Here is an 8,026-nt window from a genome sequence, read left to right on the forward strand (position 1 = left end):
TAATAAAATCCTTTGCCTTTGAATCTGGAGTCTTATGTTTTCTGCTAGCATCCATGAAACTATAGCAAGCTAACTTGCTAGTTTGAAAGTAGGATAGAATCATAGACCTATTATAAAAGGGGATCAATTATAGGAAGTGGCCTCAGATTTAGCCTCCCTCCAGTTCTTTTTTTTTTTTTTCTTTGGATATATGGTCTTGTTCTGTTGCCCAAGTTAGAGTACAATGACATGATTACAGCTCATTACATCCTTGAACTCCTGGGCTCAAGTGATCCTCCCCACTCGGACTCCCGAATACCTAGGATTACAGGCATGTACCACCATGCCTGGCTAATTAAAAAAAAATTTTTATAGGGGTGGAGTCTCACTGTGTTGCCCAGCCTAGTCTTGAACTCCTAGCCTCAAACCATTCTCCCACTATAGACTCACAAAGTGCTGGGAATACAGGTGTAAGCCACACACCTGGACAAATATTTTTTCTGGATGTGTTCCCTTCTTTGCTAGGTGCATAGGCATCATCTGGTGTCTCCCTCTCTCGTTTTCTCGGAAATTCCTTTAGTATCCTGTGTTAAATCCTCTTGAGATTTCCTATTTATTTTCAGCATCCAGTGACTTCTTCTCTCTTGGTCTACTCATATTTGTAGAATATATTGTCCAAAAGCTTCCTGAGAAAAATATCCAGGAGGTCAATTTTTGTAACTGCACATATCTGAAAACGTCTTTATTTGACCGTTGAGTTTCGTTGATTGTTTGGATGGGCACAGAATTCTAGACTGGAATTAACTTTCGTCCAGAATTTTGAAGACTGCTTCATTGTCTCTAGAATTTTTTTGGTAAGTTCCTGTCAGGAAAAGCCAAATGGAAGAGACGTATAGGGAAGGTATGTGTGAAGAGGCGTAGGACTTTCATGCCCTCTCTGGAAATATCACCCTTCCAGCACCTCCATGTGTTCATTGGCCATTGCTGATTGACTCAATCTCTAGCCCCTTTTCCCTCCCTGGAGGTGGGGCTGAAAGTTCTGACCCTCTGGCCACATGGTTGTTGGTTTCTTTGACCACCAGCCCCATCCTCCCAGAGGTACCTACTTAACGTAAACTCAGGTATGGTTGAAAGGAACTTATTACAAATGAAATTATGAAAAAAACCTTTCACTCCTATCACTGAGGAAATTCCAAGGGTTTTAGAAGCTCTGTGCCAGGAACTGGGGATGAAGACAGAATATACATTTCTTATTATCACACATCACAGTATCAGAGACCTGTGGGTCCTTCCATTCTGGAAAATCATGTTTTTCTGTTTTGAAAAAATTTCTTAAATTATTTCATTGATGACTTGCAGTCTTCCTCTTTCCCTGTTTTGTTTTGTTTTGTTTGGTTTGGTTGTTTTTTTCCACCCTGAAACTTCAGTTGTTTGAATATTCTTTCTCCTGGATTGGTGCTCTAATTTTAAAAAATGTTTCTCGTTCTTATATTTAATGTATCTTTGTTTTGGTTCTACTTTTTAATGGTCCTGACTAACCCTACTACTGAGTTTTTCCTGTTATTTGTTATTGACTCATGCTTATGAGTGTTTGATTAAATAGTTGAATTTTACTTTAGGATGGTAGGAATGGGCCATTTTATGATTTTCACATTGCTTTGGTCAGAAATTGCATAGCATAGAAGACTCTCCTGATCTGAAAGTCCTGGCTAGGAGTATTTTAGAAGCCAAGTAAAGAAAGAGGGAAAGCTGTCTCAACATCCACTATCCACATGTTCCCTTAAGTCCTGTTTTTGGTGTAAGATTTTAATCCTCAGCAATGTCTGGTATCCACCGGTCCAGAATCCATTTATTTTACCCACTCCAAAGAATACACTTCACCCCAGCCCAGGTGGAGAAGGGACAAGTTGCTCAGCCGCACAGAGGAGATGGCGAAGGTTGCTGTGAGCTGAGATCGCACCACTACACTCCAGCCTGGAAGACCCCATCTCAAAAAAAATTTTTTTTTTAAGTTAGCACACAAAAAAAGTGGAAAAAAGGGAAGGAGACAAGAGCGCCCGAAATGTTGAGGCCAGAAAGCAGATGGAGGGTTGCGGCCAACTTGGAGACCTCAAAAAGCCAAATCCTATTCTGGTGATGGTGAAAGCCAAGAACCAGCCTGATTTGTAACCACAGAATCCCCAAAGGTCCATGACATGATAGTAACTGAATAGGAGGTTGTAGGTAGAGTTGGTGAACAGAATACGTGTCTGATTTCTTTTCTTCACTAAACCCTCTAGAAATTCTTTTTTTGGCCAGGTACAGTGGCTCATGCCTGTAATTCCAGCACTTTGAGGCCCAAGTGGGCAGATCATCTGAGATCAGGAGTTCGAGACCAGCCTGGTCAACATGGCAAAACACCGTCTCTACTAAAAATACCAAGCTTAGCCAGGCATAGTGGCACACACCTGTAATCCCAGGCGATTCTCCTGCCTCAGCCTTCCGAGTAACTGGGCTTCAAAGTGCAGTTACTATAATGCAGCTGGAAAGAACATCCTGTTTTTGTTTCATGGATGCATGGACGCACGATCTATCACAGTGAGAATATTATTGAGAAGTTTTTGGGGTTTTGTGTTTTTTTCTAAAACATTATTTTTCAAAATACAAATCTGATAGTGTCACTCTCTCCACCCTACTTCTATTTCAGCAGCTTCTTTTCTAATGCTTTTAGATAAAGATCAAATTCCTAAGCATGAGTTCCAAAACCATACGGGGGCACAAATTTGTGGTGAAATAGATACATATTTTTGCAGCACAGTGTTGTTTGTTTCAAAGTCAAATTGAATTTGAGTGTCTGTAGGCAAGGATTGTACTCTCCATTTGACCATTGGTTTTGCAGCTCCATCTTGTTGAATACATGGTCATTTTACACATTATCTCCCCAGGCATTTAGGTACTCAAATCATTCACCTCTGCCTTGCAGGTTTTGGTGTCACCAGGTCATCTTTTGCTGCATTCCCTCATTCTCTCAGCTCCATCACTGGACTTCTTTTGCTTCTTTGTAAGCCCCTTGATCACTGGATGATATAGTCAAGTTAAACTACTTGATGCTTTTTAGGCAGCAATAAAATATTTTCATTATTTGAGTTTTGCAAATGAAAGCAAAAAACAAAACTAACCTTAGAACACAAACAAAATATAAAACAACACAATGTTTTGCAATGATTTGCCTGGTTCTTTATTAGGCATCCACATTGTTGTTGGGAGTACAGCGATGATAAGCAAACAAATCCTCCAAAAAAGCAATATAGTAAAACGGTAATACCAGAATGTGAAGATATGTCCTCTAAACACTTTGATACTTACACCCATTACACCTGGATATTCTGAAGAATAAAAATGGAAGGTAGAAATGTTGGAGGCCTAAATAAGTGGAAATATGATTTGGGAGTTTGATTCTCTTCAGTGATAAATATTTAAGATAACCACACTGCAATTGTTATAGTGTCCTTGATGGATCAGATATCCTAAAATTACAGATCATTTACTCAATTGTTAAACATGAAAGTAAACATTCATTTGTCTTGTATAAAAAAATTCTAATTCTAGTAGGTACCCTCAACAAGATAGTCATTTAATTCCAGATTAAATCACATTACACTATTAATATTATAATTCTGCCATGTTGCATAACCCTAACTTTAATAAATGATTCACACACACAAACATGATTATCACACACTTATTAACAAAAGTAACAAATTTGAAACATGATATATAAGATAGGCTCTGTAATCAGTACCTGTAACCAGTACCTCCAAATTAGGCAAATTTTTATCCAAATGAACTTTTGAAGAGAACCATTCATGATGCTTGTGAATCATAATATTCCTCTTTACTTTCCCTTCTAAACATCAGTGAAACTGGTTATTTGCACTACAAACATTTGGGACTTTAAGGGACAGTATTCTAAACTCCTAAAAGAGCCTCATTTATAGGTAACTATATCCCATTGAGAAAGAATACATTTACTGTACCAGTGATTAAAACAGAAGGTAGGTTTTCTTTATTTTACAATTGCTTATTACCTAAAAGGCTGCCTTCTGCCTTCCTTTTAAAAAGATAAAAAGTAGGAACAGCAAGAAAAACCATGTACAATATTAAATATATTTTTTGTTTGTCTTCATGGTTGACAAATATTCACTGTGATAAAATAAATTTAATTTCTGTGTTAGCTATAATTTTTAGTTATAAAGAACAAAGATAAATTCAAGTTACCTTGATTCTGAAGTATTTATTACAAGGAAATGGGGGAATTAAGGAAGATGGGGGTCTCAGTCAGGTGATGAAGTACCAAAAACAGAAACTCCTCCATCTCTGAGCAGAAAAATAGAAACCTAATTGTGCCTGAGTTTCCTGGAGAACAGACTCCTTCTGGACTTGCAAGATCATTCCAGACAGGCTCACGGCAGCTCTAGGTTATCTGTTCACCCTGGCAGTCCCTACGCTGCTGAGCCATTAACATGACTCAACTCCTTCCTGGATCTGCTGCTACCCCTTCCAAAACTGTAAATTAATTAACTTACTTCTACTCCCCTCTGCCCAGCCCCTTCTCAGTTGTCTGGAAAAGCAAAAATAAATAAAAAAGATAAACCAGATGAAATGTGGTTGGAGGGAGGTAAGTACCACTCAACTGGTCTCCTGTTCATTCGAGAGGCTTCTTGGTTACTCAAGGGTTTTGTTCCCTCAGGCTCTCTGCTGGTTCATGACTTTCTGTGTCTCCATTTCAAACGTGGAATAAGGAGAATCTGATTGGCAGAGTTAGTGCCTGTCATCTCTGCTGGGCAAAGATCTCATTCCATATGGCCTCATAGTCTACTCTTAGGTGCCATTTTCTTATTAAATGATTAATAAACGGTACTTATTATGAAGTGACATTCTGAAAATATTTTTGATATTGAAAATATGTCTTTGTACTTTAGAAGCTTGGAAACTACCATGCTATAGCATAGTATTTCATTGTTGGTAATCTGTATCTCTGATGATCTGAAGGTTAAAATCATCTCTGGAGACAAATCAATTCTGTGCTTCTTCAAATCAATTGTATTCTGTTTATTAGAATCTAATTGATAATATATAACATTTTCCTTTCATTGATAAGTGATTACAGTGATTTTCATCTTGGAAAACATTAATAATTCTACAGTCCTTGTTTTTAAAACACAGATGCATATTTAAAAAAACAGACTTTATATTTTAGAGTAGTTTTAGGTTCATAGAAAAATTGAATAGATGATATATTTTTCATATATCTTGCTCCCCCACACATACATAGATTTTCCATTATCAACATCCCACTAGAGTGGTACATTTGTCACAAATGATGAACCTACATGTACACATCATTATCACTAGAATTCATAGTTTACGTGAAGGTTCACCCATTATACAAATGGACAAATGTATAATGATGTATATCTACCACTATAGTATCATACAGAGTAAAGCAACAGGAACCCTAAAAATCCTCTGTGCTCTATCTATCTATCCCTTCCTCCCACTTATCTCTGGCAAGCAATGATTTTTTTTTTTTTTTTGCTGTCTTCAAGTTTTACCTTCACCAGAATGGCATGTAGTTGAAATTATACAGTGTGTAGCCTTTTCAAACTGCCTTATTTTACTTAGTAATATTTATGTAAGTTTCCTCTATGTCTTTTCATGGCTTGATATCTCATTCTCTTTTAGCACTGAATCATATTCCATTGTCTGGTTGTACCACAGTTTATTTATCCATTCACCTACTGGGGGTATCTTGGTTGCTTCCAAGTTTTGGCAATTATGAGTAATGCTGCTATAAACATCTGTGTGCAGGTTTTTGTGTAGGCATAAGTTTTCAGCTTCTTTGGGTAAACACCAAGGAGTGTGATTACTGGATCATATGGTAACAATATGTTTAATTTTATAAGAAACTGGCAAACTGTCTTCCAAAGTGGCTGTACCAATTCACATTCCTACCAGCAATGAGTAAGTGTTCTTGTGGCTCTACATCCTTACTAGTATTTGGTATTGTCAGTGTTCTGGATTTTGGCCATCGTAACAGGTAAGTGGTGGTATCTCATTGTTTTAATTTGCATTTCTTATATGATGTGGAGCATCTTTTCATATGCTTATTTGTCATCTGTATGTCTTCTTTAGTGATGTGTCTTTTAAGGTCTTTTGTTCTTTATTTTTTAAGAGGTGAGGTCTCACTCTGTCACCCAGGCTAGACTGCAGTGGCACAATCATATCTCACTGGAGCCTTAAACTCCTGGGCTCAAATGATCCTCCTGCCTAAGCCTCCTGAGTAGCTGGGACTACAGGCTTGTGCTACCACATTGGACTAATTTTTTATTTTTTGTAGAGATGGGGTCTCACTATGTTGCCCAGGCTGACCTCAAATTCCAGGTCTCAAGCAGTCCTCCCTCTCTAAGGCTGGGATCACAGGCATGAGCTACCGCATCTGGCCTTTGGCTCGTTTTTTAATTGTTGTGGTATTTGGGTTCTTACTGCTGAGTTTGAGGCTTAGTTTTCAAAATGAAAGTCTAATAATTCTTTTGTTTTCTGGAACAATTGTATTAAAGTAACTTATAACATGATGACTCTCCTAAATAAATCCAGTGCTCATGGGAGGGAAGGATAGCCCAATGAAATATAAGAAATTATATGACACATTTTAGTCAAGTTTGATTTTCTCTTGCCTCTAGCCGTTCCTTTCCTATAGCTAGAGGATTCTTGGGTTTCACTTTTTTTTTTTTGAGATGGAGTCTCGCTCTGTCGCCCAGGCTGGAGTGCGGTGGCATGATCTCGGCTCATTGCAAGCTCCACTTCCTGAGTTCATGTCATTCTCCTGCCTCAGCCTCCCAAGTAGCTGGGACTACCGGTGCCTGCCATCATGCTATTCTTTTTTGTATTTTTAGTAGAGACGGGGTTTCAAAGTGTTAGCCAGGATGGTCTTGATCTCCTGACCTTGTGATCCTCCCACCTCAGCCTCCCAAAGTGCTGGGATTAGAGGTGTAAGCCACCGTGCCCAGCTGGGTTTCATTTTTACTTCTCCTGTAGAGGTGGTAATGAGCATGAAAGAAAGCAGAAAAAAAAAAAATACTTACATACTTATATAATTTAAGATGTGTTACGCTTGGAATATTTCAGTTTCCTACTTAAGCAAAATACTAAATTCATTTTTGTTAATTTTAGTGAAAAAATAAGAAAGAGTATATTAAGAAGTCAAGAAACCTGTATTGGTGCCAGATTAAACATTGCAAATCAAGGCAATGGCTCCACCGAGGTGATGTATCTTCCAGTTTTGATGTTTAATGGGGACTGATGTATAATGGGGAGTGATCTGGAAACCGAAATAGTGGTTAGCCTGGAATGGCTCAGGATAATTTATTGTAACTCAAATTTGTATTCAAACTAAGCAGGCAACTCTGGCAGATCTAAGACGGGAACAAAAGACTACGTTTCTCCCCTTATAAGTCATAGAGAGGGTTATATTCATAAAAATTATCTTGCATTTTGCTGTGCTTGTTGATACATGTAAAATCCAGTTGTGAGGTAAACAGGGGATTTTGAGAGAGTTGAGATTCTATGTAAACAAAACTTACATGCGTATTTTTGACTGCTAATTCAGAATTGTTTTTGTGAGTGTCCAGAGCCTACTGGGAGATGAGAAAGGTCTTCTGAGCCTTCCTCTGGCTGGGCTGGAGGAGGCTGGGAGCCTGGGGTGTGGCACACTGAGGGAGTAGAGGGGAAAGAAGCGTGAACAGAAACAGGAAAAGGCAGAGCTCTTTTCCCCACCCTCTGTGGCTTACAGAAAAGGGAAACTGGACCCAGCAAGTGCAACTGCAGGAGAACCAGCATGTCAGTGGTTAGATAAGCCCTCACACTAGTGCAAGCAGAAGTGCCAGCAGCCTGAAAGGGTTTTAACCCTAGGTTGAGCAACGTAGATCTTAGAAAGCCATGCCCAAGCCCTGCGAAAGGTGTCTGTACCCAAATTCAAGATGTAGGGTGGTGGAACATTGGAAGCAAG

Source organism: Mandrillus leucophaeus, unplaced genomic scaffold (genome assembly GCF_000951045.1).
Source record: "Mandrillus leucophaeus isolate KB7577 unplaced genomic scaffold, Mleu.le_1.0 Scaffold1105, whole genome shotgun sequence".
In the NCBI taxonomy this organism is placed as follows: Eukaryota; Metazoa; Chordata; class Mammalia; order Primates; family Cercopithecidae; genus Mandrillus; species Mandrillus leucophaeus.